Source organism: Melopsittacus undulatus, chromosome 8 (assembly GCF_012275295.1).
Source record: "Melopsittacus undulatus isolate bMelUnd1 chromosome 8, bMelUnd1.mat.Z, whole genome shotgun sequence".
In the NCBI taxonomy this organism is placed as follows: Eukaryota; Metazoa; Chordata; class Aves; order Psittaciformes; family Psittaculidae; genus Melopsittacus; species Melopsittacus undulatus.
Genome location: NC_047534.1, coordinates 50,331,159 through 50,352,814, shown reverse-complemented (window position 1 = coordinate 50,352,814; position 21,656 = coordinate 50,331,159). Strand labels below are relative to the sequence as shown.

The window sequence follows — 21,656 nt, the reverse complement described above, 5'->3', positions numbered from 1 at the left end:
CAGACCTCCAGCTGAGGACACAGGTCAAGCATCTGGCCCTACATTTACAGTCTTCTCTTTACTATAAACATGAAATAACCACAGAACATGGTGAATTAATCATACAAGCAGCTTGCCTCTGCCTCCCTATCTGAGACTGGTTTGTGTCAATTACTAGAGAAATATCTGCTTAAGCAGGAAACTGATTTTACAAAAGCACATTAGATTCGCAGGCTCTCATCAATACTTTTTGGTTGCTGCAAGTAACTAATTAATGTTAACGTCAACATAAATGATGGGAGAAGGAGGAAAATATTAATGAGTGCAATATAAAAGCCGAGATGGCTGCTTCTTCCCATACAGTACTGCCATGCAACTGGCTTCCAGTCCATGCCTGAAAAATGAGTTGTTATTAATTTATTCACTGATTTTACCTTGCATGATGTAAGCAAACAGCGCTACATTTTCCCCTTAACTAATGCCAATTATACACAGCATTAGTTTAAAATGCAACAGATTAGCACACAAACCAGACGTCTTCTGACTGGGCTTCACTCATGCTAAGAATAACTTGGTGCACACGTACACAATGCTGAATCTACCAGCGATCTGCTCTGCTCCCTAACTACTCCCCCAAGCCTTCTACAAGATCCTGTTCACGTCAAGCTGTGTTAAAGCAGGAAAACTAGGTACTGAATCTATTTTGAAAACAAATTGAATGTCTTTAAACTCAAAGGTGAAGGATGGTTTCAACCATTTCACATTTATAATCTCACCTCTTTTTAGCAGGCACAAGTGCTCTTTATACCCAACTGCACTCAGACGTGCTGGATGCCACGCCTGACAGCCACCAACACTTGGTCTCAACCCAGGGACTCTGCAAGCCTACCACAAAATCACTGCCGCCCTCTCACAAAACAGCAGCCCACAATTCTGATATGCGGGACACAAAATATCCTTAGAGATGATGTCCCTGGGATCAGGCTGAACAAGATGTCAAATAAATTCAATGGCTTGAGTTTTGTCTTCTTGGGGGGGGGGGGGGGGTTGTTTTGTGGGTTGGGGTTTTTTTTTTTTTTTATTTTTAAATAAGCTTACTAGGTTTCTGGTTGCAAAGGCCCCCATATTTGTACAAAAAACAATAAATTGCAGCACTCAGAAACAGTTACTGATGCTCCTTTTTACAGTACCTCAATGACAGTTTCAATTTTAAGATAATCCAAAGTATTTCACTCATGCTATAGGATATGGATGCAGGTAATGATCCCACACTGGCTGTTCCAAAACACCACCTCAGCCACAGTACACCTGGGACGCACATCCCGTTTCAGCTAACTGCTGCCACCAGGAAGGTGGGAAGGAGACTGGGTCAAGCCTGCAGCTTGGCCACATGGACACTAACTAAAAGCAATGTTGGGAGGAGTGATCACATAACCTGGCATTGGACCACCTGAGGAGTGTGTTCAGAGAGATGAGAGCATCTGCCTAGAGTGAAGGGTGATAGAACCCCTTGTCCTGAAGACATAGGAGGCCATGCTCCTCTTGCACCTGGAGTGATTATTCCTTGCTTTTCAGTACAATGACTCCCTAGTATGTATTTTCTTTAACACTTCAGCCATCTTTACCCCAGTCCTTCACTGAACATACTCCTGGTATTTCCAATTCGTATGCTTTCCTCTTTTCCCTACATCCTATTGGATCTAAGTTCCAATACACTATTTCCTTCTCAGTAAGGTTCTCACTGCAACTTTGACTGTTTCCTATATTTCCTCTGTCCCTGGTAAGATCTAAGCTACACCTTCCAACCCAGATCACTGTCTGCAGACTCCCATTCTCTCCTTTCTTCAATCAAATTCCCTGGACTTTCTGTACTAAGGGAGTTTTAATCAATAAGGACATTAACTCTTCTTTTTAGTATTACACTATTAAAATGAAATTATCTTTGCCTGAAGATAGCACCATATGAACAACTTTACAGACTTTAGGATCACTACCAATGAAATGAGGCCTCATCAGGACCTCCACAATTCCTTGTTGAAGAAACTGTACATAAGTGACAAGTGTACAAATAAAAAAGACAAGGCAGTAACTTAGCTACTGTTCAAGGGGTTAATTAAGTTACGGGGAAAGGAAACCAGACAGGCTTCCAGCACCACATCAAACTTCTATGATCATATTGAACTCCATGATGATGACCAGAAGGCAAGATCACTATGCATTTATTAATACCACAAATAGCAAAGCTAAAACAGTGCATTCAAATTACACATTGTTTTGTACTACCCTCCACCAGACCCAATCCTTTCAAGTGAAATAAAGTGAAGGTATTATAATTAGAGAGTTCATAATGCCATTTAATCAAGTGTCGAGCTGGAGCACAGTGGGTTGTATACCAAAGACAAAACCACATGTTTTGTCAGTACAGAAGTATAAAAGCAGTACAATGCCAAGTGCAAGAAAGAGCACGCACATTCTTCAGGCAAAATAACAAGTTACTACAAAGCCATGTTTGTTTTCAAGCACTCAATCAAGAGAGTCTGCACACTAGGTAATTTTACATCATGAAAATAAGTTATTTCATAAACTGAGAGTGAAATATGACCACAAAAATGTCTTGATTCTTACAGACAGAAAACCCCAGATTGGAGTTCTCAATTTGTGAATTAATTCTTCATACTTTTATTGAAGTGTAATTAATTCTTCCAACGATATTATAATTCTTTTTCTACTACTGCTTATTGTTTACAAAGTGCTTTACAATAACTAACCAGTTTCTACAACACCTCTAGAAGTCCCTGTGTAGTGTAGCTGAGACAGGAGCATCCTGAGGTCTCAGGCAGCAGAACAGCAAGGGACATTTCCCCAGGGGTCACAGTATCCTTGGCAAACCTAGCAGGAGATGCTTCTTCACAATCAAGATTAATGTTACAACAGCTCCTTCCCATGTCTCAAAACCGGACTGCAAACTACCCTCATCCTCTCTCCCACAAAACAGGAAAAGGTAGCTGGAAATCATTCTTGCAAAGGACGGCTCAGACACTCACATGTTTTATATTAGCCTCCTGACCAATCCAAAACATCCTGCCCATCTATCTGCCCAAGATTCATGTCCTTGGTTGGCAGAACTGCACAGGCCTCGCAAGGAAGGACCCAAATGAGAACAGTTGCAGCTACTATTCATTCCCCTTCTGATACACCAAAGATGTTCAGTGTTATTCTTTATAGCAACAGACTAAAGACTACTCTTGTAGCCATTGTTTTAATCACACCATAATATTTTTAGGAAAATATGAAAACAATTTCCATTTTATGTATGGAGAAACTTACAGGACAAACATAGCAAGTGTTAGCAAAACCAGGGAATGTTCCCAGAAAAAGGTTGGATTTGGGTACAGTGTTACTACAATTGTTACTTATTTCACAGGTGCAGCTAAGAAACTCTACAGACCTTAGCTTGATCTTAATTTGGAGCCTTCAGAGCCCAAATATGATTTTTCATTGTATTACATAAATTATATATGTATTATATATATTGTATTATATTATTGCATATACATATATATTATATATATTGCATTACACTAAATATATATGATGTATATATCCAAGTTATGTGTAACTTAACACACAAGTAACATCAGAAAAATTAAAGCAGAAAAATTACACAGCACCACAGATCTTCAAAAAACACTCACGCAAGCGTCTTCAGCCCAACGTGGTGTTTACAGATCTGTTCCCTATGTAACAGCACATTCTCAAATGACTGAATATCAAGAAATAAAAGTCTGAATTAAAATGGGGTCTGGTTTACTACCCATTAAGGTTGCAAAAAAGAGTCCCATTGGCTTCAGACAGCACTGGGTCCTACTCTAGTCACACCACTACACAGGTTACCTGTGCCTTTCAGCTTATCTGTATGACAGTTACACAGCCAGTTGTTCCCAAAATAGCAAGATACAACTTTCCATCTGCCTGAATATTCCTTATGGATAACAGCTCTAATACTCCTAGTGCCTAAAAAAGGACTTTGCAAACTAGGACTCTATTTTACTGTAACCTGTAGAGTCCCACTCAACCATTGCCATGTCCAGAGAAGCCCTGTCATCGAAGTTTGACAGACTGGTTTCTTCCTTTCCTGCCCATCACACACAAGTCCTTTTTCATAATTGCATGTCAAAAGCATGAAAGATGCAGAGATCACATGCTCTCATCACTTATTCACAAATAGCTAATTAATGTAAGGACTTCTCTTGATTTCGTTGGGTCACTTACACACTTAACATAGTTGGGTGCTTCAATTCTGTAGGAATGAACATCCCAAAACATACAATATTATCATGGAGGGGAATTAAGATGTTTGCTTTGTTTCTTCCTTTAAAGCTTTATTTTACGTAAAATATAGGAAAACTTTCTCCTCATCTGCACTCTGAAAATATTCCTTAAAATGCAGAAGGCCTAATATACACAAGACAAATACAAATTAAAGTGCACTGAAGAAATAGCAGGACAAATAGTTTAATCCTTGCTCAAAGATAAACACCGTAACTCAGCAATGAAATGAATGAAACAGAAGTCTAGTCTTTATTAGTGGAGATAAATGCTTGTCACCTTAATCTCCAATATGCTATTCTTCTATAAATATAGGGTATATTCCCAGTTCAATCTGTGGGAGATTTAGGCAGACAATGTTAATCCTAGTGCAAAATTTAAGCAACATGAATCAAGTCAAAGTGTACAAGAACATTTTAGCCACAAGCGGCACACAGGACACAGTCAAGATAAAAATCCTGCTGTTCTAATACCCTTAGGGCTTTATCCCGCCAGCACTAACTGATAGTGTTGCTCATGAGAGATACTGCAAAAGACAGCAACAGTAAGGACAAGAATACATCTCAAAGACCTTACTGAAGCGGATTAATTTTAATGAACACTTCATCTCTACTGTGAGATGCTTTTGACTGAAACTCTGCCATGATATTAAACTGTACAGATGCCCACCTACTTCACCTTGCTTGCACGTGCAGTGTTGATTCCATAAGTATCCTGCAGAACCATTTACACCAAAGAGTGCATTTGCTCTACCAATTACAGGCTTCCAACACCATTAATGTCTGTCAGTCAGAAAGGCTGCAGGACCTTGGGTTTGGAAATCAAGCTAAAAAGAGACATGCACTGGTAAACTCAAAAATCAGCCTCCAAATCTAAACCAATTTCCTGTACTTCTACTAGAAAAATTCAAAATTTTTAGTTTCTATTGCTTTATTAATTTCTATTTAAAAATTAGCCTTTTATTTACAACATAAGTCTTTATTAATGCTTCAGTCAAAGTGAAAACCAGACACAGTTATTTGACATGGACTAAAACTGCTTAAAATCCTTTCCAAATACATTTGTGGTACACACCTAAATGCATTGTATCCCACTTCTTAATTTTTTGCATCCATTCTAATTCTCCCTAAGGCAAGACACTAGAATAATCACTTTATTGTTACATTTACTGACAATGACCTCAGAAGGTGATAACATTTTGATCCCATTTGATTACATTAGTCCTAATAGATTCTAATGGAAACACAAATAAATCCTCTTTCGTATCACTCATTCTCATTAATTTCAGCAGTCACTGTAACTTAACTGCTCAAAGGGCTTTAAAGCACACACAAAGTACAAATGAAAGAGAACCTGCACTGGCTTTCACTTACACCTTTAATCTTGTTCACTGAATGAATTTAGGGTAACTCTAAAAACAATGTCCCCAGATAGAGTTGTCACAGTGCCAATAGGGGTTAATGCTGCTACGATGCTGACAATGCAGCAGCAGCCCACTTGAGACAAGACCCAGGAAGCTATCCACCAAGAGCTCACACAGTCTAAGCAAAATCAAATGAACAGGATGTACTTGGAAGGTTATAAAAGAAAATAAATTACTATTATTATTGACTTACTTCTTGCTGACACTGCAGAAAGTACTGAGTTGTTAGTCAGGATCTAAGCAGAGCAAGTAGGGCAAGGGACATCTTATAAGGAACTGTGTCTCATGTGCAGAAGGTGATGCCAGAAAAGGTGTGAAAACTGTCATGGGAAAAGCAGGTGGCCAGAGCATCAAGTCTCACACATGATCCGTAATTACAGTTCCAAGCCTTCTGGCAAGGAGGGTCACCTACAGGTGCTCACATCCACTGTGCCCAAGATTGCTCTGGCAAGAGAAAGAGCAGCACACAGCTTCGGCAGGTAGCTGTCATCTCTATTTCCCTACCTGATGCCACCTGATACAGAAAACAGAGGTCCTGGTGTGAGAAATCAGAGTAGCCCACAAATGAGCCAACTGTGCTGAAATCTGGTTTGACTGCAGAGGTCAGGACAGCTCATCAGCCAGCTGCTCTTCTATGTAAGTGTAACGAGACACTCGCAGCTTGCTGCCCCTCCAGTGTAATTGCACATCTTGTTCTTTGTAATCATGCTTACCACTTATATGCTGCTGTAGAGACATAACTAATCCTCGCAGATCCCACTGAGAGGCAGGCAGAAAAGTATTACCAGCCCCATTCTACAGACGGAGAGAAACATATTATCTACAGAAGTAAGCTAATGACTGGAATAACATGATACACTTCCACAGGCTTGGGAGGACCCAGCCTCACGTGTGCAGGCAGCCAACTTGGCCAACAGAGGTCAAGTCATTTGTCAAAAACCATGGGGTGTTATTGTGAGATACAGGATGAAAACTCTCAGGGCACTGAACATAGCTCTGTTCTCAGGTCACTGTACAAACCACACCTGGTAAATACCTGTGGAGAGCTAGTTTGGGGGGGTGGGGTTTGCAGGTTAGTGGAGGAGTGATAGAGTTCTTCTGTTGTTTTGGAGTTCCTTTGTTATTAAACCAACCAATAAGGGATTTGAATTAAAAAAAAGCTTGAATAAAATGAAAACTTTTGCTACAGTTCCTCAAGTAGAAGGGAAGTCCCCATAATTTCATTAATTCTGAAGACAATTACTTGTTTTCTACAGCATCCAGAAAATACCATGCTTCTGTTGCCAGAAGAAAGACAGTTACTTACAAATGCATCATATATGAAAATCAGAGGACAGCAACATACAAATGATGTGAGGTATATACAGTAAATAATATAACAAGGAGGCTGCATTATTATTTTTCTGTCTTTTGTTACTAGGCTACATATGTTACTCTCAAATGCCATTGCAGGTGGGGAAAAAAGTTTCAGTTGTCATCTTCTATTACTTTTAAGGACTCAAAGTTAAAATCAAGCAAACACAACTAGCCATTTCTGTGTTTAAAACCACACATGACCAATAATCATCAAGCAACCATCCAAACTTCCACAACAATAATGAAATAATATTCTTTTTCTTTAAACTCTTATATACTTAAATTACATTTTCCATCTTTCTCATGGATTTAGCATTGCTAGGAACTTTAGGAATGGAAACCGATCTTTATTTGGTTTAAACAATGATCTGACTCCAGAAAGCAAGGTTTTAAATAAAATTATCATCACAAGGCCAAGAGCTGGGTTGGGGAACTGACTCCACTTTATTTTCAGATCTGTTGCTATTGCAGAGTTCATTTTCAATCTTCATATTCCATCAAAATGAGAGTTACATAGCTTGCAACCCTGCACTGAAGGTGCTTCTCAGTAGCAGGAAACATTCACAAAGCCATTTTACATCACAGACAGATATTTTAGCCAGGTCCACAGCCAGAAACATCAATACAGTGGCTAACCAGAGAAACTTTCTCCCCACACCATCTTTATACTGCTGTGAACTATCTCATCCTTTGGTAATGCTCATTTTTTAACTCTCTACTTTAAGAAGAGGCAGCAATGGTAATTTGCATCATGCTAAAAAGAATCTTCTCTAACTATTTTAGGCTTGGGTAGAAGGTGAAAGGAGAGGTCTTACCTCAATAACTAAGCTATTTGTTGTTAAGCTCAGTAGCCAGCTATTCCAACCAGGCCTTCCTCTGGCCAGGCACCAGCTGGTGAGGCAGCACATCTCCCTCCTCATCAATGAGCAAACAGTTTAATACCCACTCATTTCATGCATCTGTACAAAAAAAAATGCATGATGCCCACTTGTTGGTTGCTTATCTTCAGGACCTCTGCTGTAGGACACATTAAGGTTTCATGGAAGGCACCACACTTGGGTTATTTTCTTCTTGAAGATGCCAGCAGGATTCATTACGGTTAACTAAGTTCTTTGTCAAGAAGATACATTTTTCTTCAGCTTGGGAAGTGGATACAGGCTTAAAACATACCTTACACAACTGAACTTGGAAGACATGAAGGTGAATTATGCAATACTATCTATCCCAAATCCAACATTAATGTAAAAATCCCCTGAGATAATCAATGCAGCTTGTTCACTAAGTACCTAAGAGCCAAAACCAGCAATTTCAAGGGGTTTTGTAGATTCACCCAGAAAAACAAAAATACATTTTCTAGAAGAGAACACACAATCCACCAACTCCTTAAGTCAGAAGAAACGCAGAAGAATTCAGCCTGTTTCCAGCCTTCTGTTACACGCCTTTACAGTCAAAACACACATCTTGGGATAAATCAACTCAACTCAACCACCTTTCATGTTTCCACATGCACAATTTGCCTATCAGTTTTTAGGGATTATGTAAATAGTTATTAATGTCATGTGGTTTTAACTAGTAGGAGAAAATCACAGATAAAATTGCTCACCAAATGACCTTTATAGCTTTCCTTTAGCATGCAAAATTAAGCAAGAAAGTCCTGTAATGATCATATGTGCTTTTTAAGTAACATTATTTCAAAGGAAAAATGACCTATGAAAATTTTCTTTTTAAAGAAATAAAAGCTGAATTTGCACAAACCACAAAGACACTCAACAGACAAATCAGAAGACAATCTCCAAAAAATCTAGTATCAAAGTGCATAAACATAAAACACTGCAATACAGTTCAAGGTCCCAAAAAATTGCAACAGTAATCCTTTGAACTGATCACTCCCACTAGCAATCATGAAGTACTGCAGGGATCACTCTATAGTGCAGTCACTCCTGAATCATACAGAATAAAACAGATTAGATTGTTACAGATACAAGTACATGTATCCTATAGATAATCAGAAGCCTAGTGAGATCAAGTAAAGAAAATAGTCAGAAAACACAGTATTTCTGTTCTCTTGTACAACATGAAAGTATGTGGTTTTTTTTAGTGAAAAATTTCAGACTTCTTACTGAAGGACTGTAAAACAAATTCACCAATTACTTTTCTCAGCAAGCAGAACTATTTTGGACCAAAATGGGGAGGATAAGGGGTTGTAAAAAATAAAAAAGGGGGTGGGAGGGAAGAAAAGCAAAACCAACCTGAACCCACAAGGGTAACTTGAGACAGCTGATACACAATCCAACATCTTCAAGCTCCAGCTCCCATCTAACAACACTTAAAGTTTTATTTTAATAGGATCTCAGAGCCAGCACTATAGCAGTGAAAGGGACAAACCTATCACATCAGGTAAGTTTTCAGACACAAGCCTCCTACCTCAGTTTCCCTTCCTGAAGCAACAATATTTGCCCACCTCATACCAGAGCCCTGAAAAGGTTAACTCGTGTGCAAGAGCTTTTAAAATGAAAGAACGCTTTATTTCTCTGCTTTCAGCAACAGCAGTCATCGTCACAGAAATCCGAGTAGCCAGGAGCTTCCTATTCAGCCAGTTATAAAAGTCACGGTTGTCTTGATAGCTCTGCATGACCCACTTCTTCACCTCGAGCCTGCTGCAGTAGTATTTAAATGTCCAGGAGCTTATAAGTATATAACTGAATTGGTAAGGGAGGAAGCGTATTAGTGGGGACAGGAAAAGGCAAAATTTATGACACATAAAAGGTACTGCTTATCCAGATGAAATTTATTATAGTCCATTTGAGTTAAAATATCACATATGGATGAGGCCTTAATGAAACTGTAATCCAGACAGGAGCAGGGAGAAAACCGAGCAAGCCGTGCATTTGTGCAGAAAGAATTTGATCCTGAAGCCTGGCAGGCAGAAACGTAACTGGCTGCGTGTGGTGTGTGTGTTCATGGCCGGCATCAGCCATGTGAAAACAAAGATCCCTATAGCCCTGGAAATTAATGGGAGGAAGCAAGCTGTGGAAACAAGTCGACAAAGGAAGCCATATCAAAGATTTCAAATCTATCCAAGATTAGACATCGTGGAGTAAATGCCCAATGTATCACAGCTGATCAGTGCTAAGACTAGCTCTTACTGCCTGCGTGCACAGCAAGTGGCAAGATAGAAACACAAACTCTGTGAGAAGCTTCAGGGGTTTCCAAGACAAAAACGTGACAACCATTTACACAAAAAGGGCTCTTCTGCATATTGCTTAAACAAGGGGTTTAAAAAATTCCTTCAAACCCATCTGTCCCCTGTAGTTCACTTTGCAAATGTAACAGGTGTCATACCCAGCTTTGGTGCAGTTCACCAATACTGCTACTATGTGATAAATGTGAAATCCTGAATTGAGGATATCATACTCCAAAAATGCCTATTATCAGTTGATTATGTCATTTAAAAAATACAATTTGTAAATATTTATTTCCTAGGTTAAATCATGATCCAAAAAAAAACCCAAAACTCCAAAATCAAATCAGTACGATCCTGTTTTTACCCTCCTTGAATCTCCTTAATTCAGCATAATACCTGTTATAGTTGCTTTAACTATCATAACAAATGTATAGTTTCACCATGAGTTTCATTGTAAGCAATGGCTGCATCTGGAATCTGGTGGTTATCTGAAAACTGCTCCTTTCACTCTTTCACAAGTTTAAGGCACAATTTTAGCCTTTCTTTTTGAAGACAACATCTAGAACATTGTGCCCCTGAAGCTGCAACAGCAGTAGAGAGAGCATCTTCCCTAGGCATCTCTCTTGAAAAAAATTCAATAGCTTGACTTGTTATAGACATCTAACACGGGCTCTACAGTTTGGTAAACAATGCTGCCTCTCTGAGTCTAGACAAGCACTATGGTACCACGTCAAAAAGTCCACAAAAGGGCAAGGTGTTCAAATTCCTGGCCAGCTGTGGGCTTGGTAGCACTGCCTGGACCTCTGTGGTAAAACAAACAATGCATTACGGGACTTTGAATTTTTAGCATCCTTTCAAAACTCTCACTCAAATAAGGAAGAGCCCCTAGATAAGCAAAGGAGCACACACAGAGCCACAAAAACTGGATGCTATGATTTGTGCTAACAAGACAGAAATAGCAGCATGACCAAGACCCAAGTACGCGATATGACACGTGCAGCTGTCTAAATAGCTCTGCTGTCGGTGTCACTGCGTGCTAATGGCATTCCCTTCTGCTTGGCCTCATCTCTCCACTTTACACAAGAGCTTAAAAATTCAGGCACTTCCAGCTCCACCTAGACTGAGCTACTCAATTAAACAAATAGGAAACATAGCCACACAACTAGTTAAGATTTCACTCACTTTGGAAAGGATTCAGAAAAGCTTGGATCATATGGCAAGAACTGAAGTAATCTCTTATTTCTGGGGTATTAAAAAATGTTGTCAAATTTTTATTTCTTTCCATCTATACAAAGGTCTTTTTCAAAGGAAAATTTGCATCTCCAGTACAGCAACAATTAGCTTAATACTGTGAAAATACCGACAGAGTAAGCTCTAACGTCATCCCCACAAGATGTTTTACTGAAGAAACTACTTTCTTGTGATGTACTATATATGCATTTTGTGAGCTTCTTTTATGCTTTAAATGCCCTAGAACAATTTCAAGCACATGAACATGAGTTAGAAATAGCCCAAATGATTTACCAGTCCAGCAGAGTATGCCATGGTGCTGTGATGTCTGCTAATTTTACAAACCTCACCTTGATTTCAAATGAAGAAAACCACACTTATGTATTTTGAGATTTATACTCTAATTGCATCGTAATTCCAACATAATGTGGTGGATACAGCACCCTTGCCACTTCAGCTCCTTCCTCATAGCAGCTATGCGACCACTAAGAAGTTACAAGCCAAAATTATCAGCCAAAAATGCTTTTCTTTACGTGATTATGTATCCCTGCAACAGAATCTCAATGCCAGCAAAATCCAGATGAAACCATTTCAGAAGCTTGGTGAGTATGCATATTTTGTAAATTCTGGAAGCCACCACGTGAAGTTGGATGTAGACTTCAGTTTCAGGCTCTAAACTGGAACAAAATTTTGGATAGACCAAGTCAAGAACAGAGATGCTTATATGTCATTCAACTGTGACACCACAGTACTAGAAACCAGCTAAGTATAGTAAAAAAACATGCTGTTCCTTTACTAACCACAAGAAGGAACTAAACCAGGTAAGTACTTATCCCTAAGGCATTTCTAGTGAAATACAGGTCTCTTCTGGTCTGCCACCCACAAGATGGGTTCTACTGTGCACAATGAACAGAAGAGCTCATGCCACAGATATCAGTGATCAGACACTCAGAGCAGTCAGACACTGAAGAGCACATCAGATGCTGCTGCACCTTCTCCTAAAATGTCTGGGCCAACAAAAAGCACCTTCTCACAACCAGTATCATTTTGGGTGTGGTGAGGACTCCTGTTCTCCTGTGGGCTTTTGTAGACAGAAGAAAATATAGATGGTTAGCCCTGGACATTAAGGCTTTCACCAGCTTTAAATTCTCTTGAGAAAATGTCACTGCTTCAAAGGCAATTAAAACTAGACATCGAAACTCATGCACAAACATCAGTTACCAAAAGCAAGCACCTCTTTGCCAACATATCAATAAAACAGCGAACGCATTCAGAGCCCATAGAAATCTAGCAGGTTGAGGGGTTACAAACACTTGTTTAAAAACCAAAACAAGCTACCCTACTTGTGGCTTAAAAGAGGAATACATATACAGCTATGTCTTTAAAGACTGAACCATTCTAGCTCAAGCAAATATAAAAACAAACATTGTCTTTATGCCTGACAGCATAAGACAAAACTCAGAGCCCAAGATCTCCTCTTGGCTTCATCTGCAGGAGTGGGGTTTACAACTCATGCAAGGAGATTACAGTTACAGTGCCCCATTTGGGCTCCTGGCAGTACCACACACCTGGGCAGAAAGGCCAGGTGAGGGTGAAGAAAGGACAACACTCAACATCTGTGCAAATTAATGAGTTCAACTTAATTACCTCCCAACAGAAAGATTAAATAGGGTGCAAGTGGTGATATGAAATTGTCCTGATGCGTTCCACTGCTGGAATCCACCACTCATCAAGTTGAATTGATTTTTAAACAGTGGAAATTCAAACAACTCCCATGAGAAACTAACACAATTCCCAACTCAATCAAATGCTTTGTAATAGTTACATATAAAATGTGACTTTTGAGGAGGGAGAGTCAATTATTTCTTCTCCTTTCATTCCTATAGGAGACCTGGCAAACTGATGGTTTTTCTAGAACAATATTAGAATAGTAGCGTGAACTGAGGATGACAAGCATACTATGAATAATATTTTGCAAATAACCCCAAACTGCATTTTTAATAAAAACAGTAGCTAAGTATCTTGAGTGCTTGAAATAGCAGGACAGTTAGGCTACTGTTAGATTCTTTACAACCCCAACCTTCCAGAAATAACTCTAAGTATGTGAATACCCTGCAAATAATTCAAGACAGCAATTAATTTGTATTTTATAATATGTTCCCCAAATAAAGATTTTGCTGCTAATTTTGAGTGTCCAACCGAGCTACTTTAGGAATACCTGAATTCAGAATGTGCCAAGAATCCTTCAGTTTCTCCTTGGGCATCAACAATTTTTGAACAAAAATCACTGAGTTCAAGGAAATCCTGATTTCAGCAAAAATAAGACTGTGTATTTTAATAATAATAATAATAACAACAACAACCAAACCAAACCTACTGTTGTAGAAAAGCAATCTTCAATCTTTTCACATGTATATAAGAAGATTTCTACATGAATTAACTAAATATCACACAAGTTTTAAGATGGCTTTTGCCCATGACCTCTGAAGGTAGACTCAATTTCAATTATTTCCACTTCATCAGAAAAAGGTTTGGAAAATATGTACCTAGAGCTTAGATGCTGCCTGACAAGTCCTATCTCACAAGTCATTAATGTGCTGACCATTTGCCAAAAAGGGGTGTGTTTATCCACTCAGTGGGCAAGCAAACATTGGTGAGGACAATTGCTGTCTATGCAAGACAGCCACAGACTGAGTGGTCATCAGATGTTAAATAGCAACTGACATTTTAAATGAAATCCAAGGGCTGTCAGCAGCATCAAAGGTTCACTGAACTAGAGCAACTGAAAGGGCGAAGGGAAGGGAGCAAATGAAATGGCTGGATGTCTTCTCAGTGGCAGTTCTGTCTAATTTTATTTTTGCTGCTCAATACCATAACAATAAAGCATTTCGAATATTGGTTTTGTGTAGTAATTCTTCATTAAATCATACTTGCATGAAAGGAAATCAAACATGGCCAGCTTTACAGCAAGGCTCTATTCCAGGTGATACCAAAGACTAAAACAGGAGCAGTGGTGGGAAAGGGGAGAAAGGGGGAAAGAAGCAGAAAAAAAACCCCTGCATAATGTTAAATACCTATGAGGAGATGACAAATCAAATGGGAATTACTGTGGTAAAAACATAATTAAAACTTGATTGAAGTTAAACAGAATTTACGTAACACTGCAAATTAACTTTACACTGAAAGTATTCACTAGGAAAGCAATAAAAAGGCATTTCATTAGTAATCTATACTTAAACAATATGTACAAAGGAGTTGTTCTAATGAGAAACATAGGGGATTTAATAACAGCAGTTTCCAATGGCTGCCCAGAGACACTGCTATCACTGAGATATCTGCACATAAACAAACAATCTTTGGCAATACCATGTGTGGATTGTAGCCATGAGACCCAGCAGAGGTTGGTGCTCTACAGCTTCTTGTTATAAATTAACTGCACTGAAAACCCTAGTACACAACCCTGGGCTACGCACTTAGCATGGGCCTTCTGACTTCATGTGAAGGAACAGCCCCATTTCAGCCATTCCTGGGTTTTCATTAAGTTTTCTTTCTTAAAGAATGTATTGTTGAAAGTTTTCAGGAACACACATCTGCCACTAGGACATTTCATTCCCATCTCTTTAGGGGGACAGACTATTTGTGAACATGATGAAGGATTACATTGCAATCATTAACTAAGTCACATAACACCATTACCGGTAGAATAGTAATAATGAAAACGGCAATAACAGCACGTTAAATATAAACTCCTCAAATGCATACTATTCATCTCCAAATGCTGAAGTCAAAACACATACATAAGAAATGCACTATTACGATCCCAAGATGGAACCTTTCTACAACATATGGAGGAAAACATAACTTCAGTTGATCCCAGGTATCAGAGGGAATCCTCAAAGATTTTGTTCACTTACCGATTTCTCACTTCCTCCTTATATCAAACAAATATGTTTTGGTCTTTTCCAAGCCACACATTCTTCACAAATTCTGTGAAAGTTTAACAGGCTTTCAGGAACAAACCCTGCTTGGGCACCTTTTGTAAATACAAAATCTCCTCAGGTCACCCAAGCACAACCTTAAACACCCAGGTCATAAAACCAGTGGTAGAGTTTACATCAGTACTGTTTCCATATTTTTGCTTTTGAAACCGAATCACTAAGTCCATCACTTCAAAAAAGGATTAAGCTGCCTTCAGTTGCTCAATCTAATTTTTTACTAGAACTGGGTTTTCACACTTGGATGGCAGCTTGGTAGGCTGCCATCACAGGCTATCTTTACCTTTCTCTACTGAAAACACTTTAGAAAGTCCATCCCAGACAACAGCGACCCTGAAAGAAAAATAATCAATCAAGGAAAAAAATTAAACAAAATTTTTGTTAATAAAATCAAAACACAAAAGTTTCTTCTGATGGACTTTTTAACCTAACACAAATACTATTATATCCTTTCCATAGATATCTGCTGTGTGGTTTTGGTATTATACAATAGTATCTAGTTAAACAAAGTAAAATCATCAAAAGCAAGATTTGTTCTGCATCTTGGTGTGATAAATATCAGAGAGCTACACATGAAAAGGGGCACTGGATATTATGAAACTATGATGTCGAAAATAATGCTACTTTAATTAACACATTCCGGGATATCCTGATGTCTTGATTTCTCTGGTTGACATGCTTGCCACTTATATGAAAGGACTTAAGTGAAATGGCTATAAAGCAAGTGATGTATTTCCCAAAGTGCCACAAACACAACCCCCAAGAGCAGGAAACAAGGGAGATGTTCTGCAAATTATCTTGAAGACTACAGAATAAGCAGTATTTCCAAGACATGGATAACAGAGATGACAGGTTTTCTGCTTACCACAGGACTACTGCATTCACCAAGAGACTGTCTATATGTTTTGTGAATCTGTATTTTAGGAATCAATATATTTTTCTATGATATTAAAAACAATAATCTTTAATTTAATAATGTAAGTGTCCGAGACATGTTTTCTTAGCAAATTGAGTTTGTTTTAGTTTTTGTCAGCAAAAAGGGAAACAAGCAAATGGTGTTTCATGCTGTTTTGTCTGAACTGCATTAAATATATATATATATAGAAATTCACTTCCTTGCATTTGTTGAAAATTTGGTAGATAACATTTGTTTAACACTTGTAAATCACAAGTTTCACTTTTTTGTCCAAAACCCCACAAGTTCTAGATTTTTTTTTCCCCTAAACCATGTATTTATTAAATAAATAAATAAAAAGGCAAACCAAACTAGAACGTGCTTGCTTGCCTAAGTACAGGAACACTAATGTCATCTCCACACACAGGGTTTTTGGAGTAAGAGGCAACCTCAAATACAATACCATAAAGATGAGACAACTGGCTGGAAGTGAAGGCCATTGCATTTACTCTAGCAGCCACTGGGGAAAAAGTGTGCATGCCATTATTCCAACAACTGCACTAGTGACCAAAATTGTCAAGTTATATGTTGCTCCTCTGCTACATGTTGCACGCAACTTTCGGATTTAAAGTATTCCATGCAAATTGTCACATCGAGGAAAATACCTGACATTATGCATATGAAATGTGCATATCTTACAGGCTTTCCATGGCACTGAGGAAATTAAGGTCATCTTCTGTCCCACCTCCTAAGACCTGCACCCATTCCGCTGTTCCACCAAATTGCACACATTACTACACCTCCTTTAGAAGTGAGAGGATAGGGGGCCCAAATATCCCTAAGTAGATGGTAAATCAGGTAAGGTATGCAGTAACATGACTAATCTCACCAAAATCTCTCTACTGGCAGAGAAGATCTTCCCAAGGGTCAGCTTGTTGTGCCAAAGCAGGATTTCCCCAACCAGCAGAGAAGGGCAGGAGGAGGGACATTGTCCTTGGGCTCACCCAGGAGCAATGAGCTCAGGAGACAGGAATTGCCCCATCAATTCCGAGAAGAGCATCAACACACCAGAAATCAAGCTGTGCTTAGTGCTTTTCCTTTTTTAACACAGTGTATTTATACTCAAGAGAATGCAGCTCACATGCAGTATCGACCCAGATTGGAAAGACTACACTTTCCCTACAGAGGGCACAGAGAAGGCATGTGTTTCTAAAAGCCTTTTCTGCGCTAGCCTTATTCTGTACCCAGAGGACAACACACAATCTAAAGGGGATGCTGGGTTTTGGAGCAAAAGGGCATAACCAGAACTTTCAATAAAAATAAAGAATTAAAAAAGAAAAATAAAAAAGAAAAATAATCTATGTGTTGCAGTAAAACCTACAGGCACAGCCCAAACTGCAAGTCCACTGTGGTACTTACTGTGCAAACATATGAACATGAAGTGGTATTATAAAAAGCTTGTAATTCAATGAATACAGAAGACCCTTCAGAGAAGAAAAGCAACATTTCTTTTAGGCTATTTATAAAAACATGAATGCCCAGGAATAAACCAAGAGATAGGTTTTGGTAAAGTTTTTGCAAGCTTTGTGTTTTTCTGTGGATGACAACTATCTAACTAATTCTCCTTACGCTGTTTAAAACTGAAGAAAGCTGTGACTTTACATATGTATGTTTGGAAAAAGGATATTGAGGGAAACAGAGCCAGTGATGGGTGGAAAACTGCCTATTCGAATATATCCTTAGGATTATTGAATATAGGTCATTGACAAAGCAGGAAAAGCTTCCCAAAACCTCTTATGCCTATAGCACCCCACTGGCCACAGCAAACATCCATTCTCTTCTTCCCTTTCCAAGGCTGCGCCACACTGGCCACCAGGTGACTGCCAAAAAGCCATTAGCTTAGATGTGAAGACAGGACAGCAGTGTTGTACCAGCCACTCGTTTGAGTGCCAAGACAGCTGTGACTGTACCATGGTACACTTTATTTCTAAAGCTGGATTTGTTCACACCAAACCAGCTCAGCTGTATCCATAAAGACAGTCTAAAACTCAGAAGCAAGTATTGCTTTTCCACACATCAAACATTCAAGACAATCCTACTGTAACATTTCCATTTCCAAATTCAAGCAACCAACACTAAGCACTTGGTATCTAAACCCATTCCAAGTGAAACTGATTCAGAAGAGGTAAGTATAAAATTCCTTCCTGAAGCAAATGAACAAGAGGATGGACAGGCTTGGTCCCACCACTGCCATCCCACAACTGCCACCTCCTCTGAGGTGACCTTACTCAAGGTAACTGTTTCTCAGTGAGAACAATGGAAATTCAGTTCCAAATTCCACTAGAAATTTTATTTTCCAGATCAGAACAGCAAACCCAAATGACTAATAGAAGCCAAACATGCTCCAAATTTACCATTGGCAGAAGCATTACCAAACACTGGCTTGCTATCCTCTTCCCTCTATACTGGGAGAAACTGAGAGGTGATCTAGAAAATCTTCTGTCATAAACATCTACCTGTGTATTTGACAACATGTAACTCTGCAGCCCCCATTATACCTGAGAAGACCACAAGGCAGAAGAGATGAGACCTGGGCACATTAGGAAATTTATGACTTCTGAAAAGTTTCTTAGCATACACATTTTTTATTCTCTTAAAGCAGTCCTGTTTAAGATGAGGACAGGAATGGCAGCACAACTTCTATAGGATGCTCCCATATAGCTTGACTTGCAGCAATACAGCAATAGCCACTACTGCAAATCCCTAGAGAAGACAACAGAATCACAAAGATGGGAAAATGACAAAAGTCTCACCCAGTGAATTGGGAAGAACCCAGAATATAAAGCACATCATTCAAGTCCTCTGCCCTACTGAGTCTGAGCACTGCTGCTTTCCTCTTACTCAGTTCAGCTCAAAATAGCGAGCATCTCCAGCAACATGCCAAGTCCTCTCAGCACCAGCTGATTTCCAGAGGATCTAGAGAGTAGAGAATCTAGAGGCTCAGGCCTCTGCAGTGCGCAGACTCTGTGGCCATATCAGTGCTCATCCATTCCCCTTTACCTTGCCCACACTTCAGTTCAAATGATCACTTCTGGTCACTGCAGGTAGCACTTTATGCAAAATTCCCTGCAGACAGCAGCTTGCAGTTAACTCCATGTGTGCACAAGCCATGCAAATAATACATAAAAGTGCAAACCACGTGTTTTTGTAATTTTTTCATAAGAAAAGGAAAAATACTACCTTTGGGCTTCACAGCATTTAAAAATATACTACTTGTTTGTTTTGAGTCACTTATTTGTTTTTCCAACAGTGTATGACAAGTTGAGGACAAATGGATTTTGCATAGCAAATTGCTCACACACACAAAGACTTTTATAAAAAACCTTGAGTTATGGGTTACAAGGAGCGACAAAACCCAAACTTGCTTCTTCAGAAGACACAGATCTGTATCCTTCTGTGCAGACGACCTCTATCTTTAATGATGTGTTGCACAGCTAAGAATTTTTCATGAACTGAGGAAAACTCACTTGCCAAATTTTATACAAGAAAAACAAAAAAGTAATGTGTCATCTTTGAAGCTGCTAGTCACTCTAAGAGGGAGAGGCCAGTATTTTTAGCTGAGCATACAAAGCTTTTGCTGTCTCCCCAACACAGCCTTAGAACCATCTCACGCCTACAGCCACCTCCAAAACTGCACTCTGACCTGCCATTAAATGCTTTACTCATCATGAATTAGCTCTGAAACTTTTTATACTGATACTCTACGTTCATCTATGCATGCATATTATATGGCTTTATTTTAGACACCACTTCAAATAAAAATGTATGTTAATGACATGGCAGAAACCTCTTGTAAATGCTCCTTTCCCCACTTAAAGCAAGCTTACTGGAAATCACATCAACTCAGCAGTCCTTGGGAAGTGAGAGCATGAGTTAGTACATGTTAGCTAATTCAAAAGGTCTTCTACAAGTCTAGTAATTATACTTAATTTCATATACAAAGGTCACCATTAAATTCCCTACAGATTTGTATCTCAACATATTAAAACTTCAGCAATAATTTACTTAACAAATAATACCACAACATTAATTACCTGCAAACAGCAACACTGTATAGATTTTAACAGGGTGCACTGGAAACCATACAATATTCTAGCTGCTGCACACACCCTTTGGCTATCTTTAGATCATATTATATATACTTTTTAAAACATCCAAAAAATTCCAAACCTAACCATCTCTTTTAGGATCCTAAGTCAAAATAAATGAGATCTACTTGAAAAGCTGAATAATTTCCACTTGTGAGAGAAGAGGAAGCAGGAACGAACTGAGGTTGCAAAACAGTGACACAGGCAGCTGGAGCAACAACACAACAGGACAGCTCACATAAAAATGGAGACTGAGTCAAAAAACTCATATGAGGTGTTACTACACAATCATATTGCAACAGTTCACCACCATGATCTAGTGAGGGCCTCAAGTTTTACTACAGCTGTGACAGAAGAAGGGGCTTTTTATCCCATCATGATCCTGGTCTCCCCACCTCTTAGTCTGCAGCCCAGACTGATAAACCAGAACTGACAGAAATGCCATATGAGATGAAGCAGTTTGGGTGACTGGTATGGGACAGACCACAAAAAGCTTATGAAAAGGGGAAGAAATAATTCAAAAGAATGTTGCCATCACTGCTTACACTTAAAAAAGCCTGTGCAATTAAAAGGCAAGAGAGAAATATCTGGAGGCCTAAGGATGCAAGATGACTTTCAAGCAAAAAAGGGAAAAACCTATTGCCTCCCAGTCTCAAGTGCAAGTGTGTTAAACGTTGACCCTCTGAGATTACAAAGTCATATCCAGATCCATTTCCTTCTCTGTTTTCACTGCCAGGCTCAAGAACCCCCCAGATGTGTCCCTTCCTTCCTGTTAGGCCTAGCACTTAAACATTTAAGAGACCTGAAAAATGCATCCAGCATCCACAAAATCATGTAAGATTCACTGATCTTAACCTCCTGGACATGGAGGAGAAAGACCCCTAGCTGGTATGTAAACAGCAAACTGAAACAGCATCCCACTGACCGAATACCACCATATTTGCATTGCTCCTTATGAAGTGGTCGTAGAATTAAATTGAATAATAAACTTGATACACCAAGCAACTGCTGTCAATGGCTTAATTTCCATGCAAGACAAGAAGAACTAAAATAAAATAATTCCAGTTTCATTTTTTCCAGTTGTGTAACAGGAGGATGGAATGAAGCCTCGGCCCCA

The 21,656-nt window shown here is 39.0% G+C and overlaps 1 protein-coding gene across 4 annotated transcripts in view; it reads right to left on the bottom strand.

Moving 5' to 3' along the window:
- ZMIZ1 (zinc finger MIZ-type containing 1) overlaps window positions 1-21,656 on the bottom strand; it is a 294,102-nt gene that overhangs the window by 235,355 nt on the left and 37,091 nt on the right. The gene's annotated exons all lie outside the window — the stretch shown is intronic.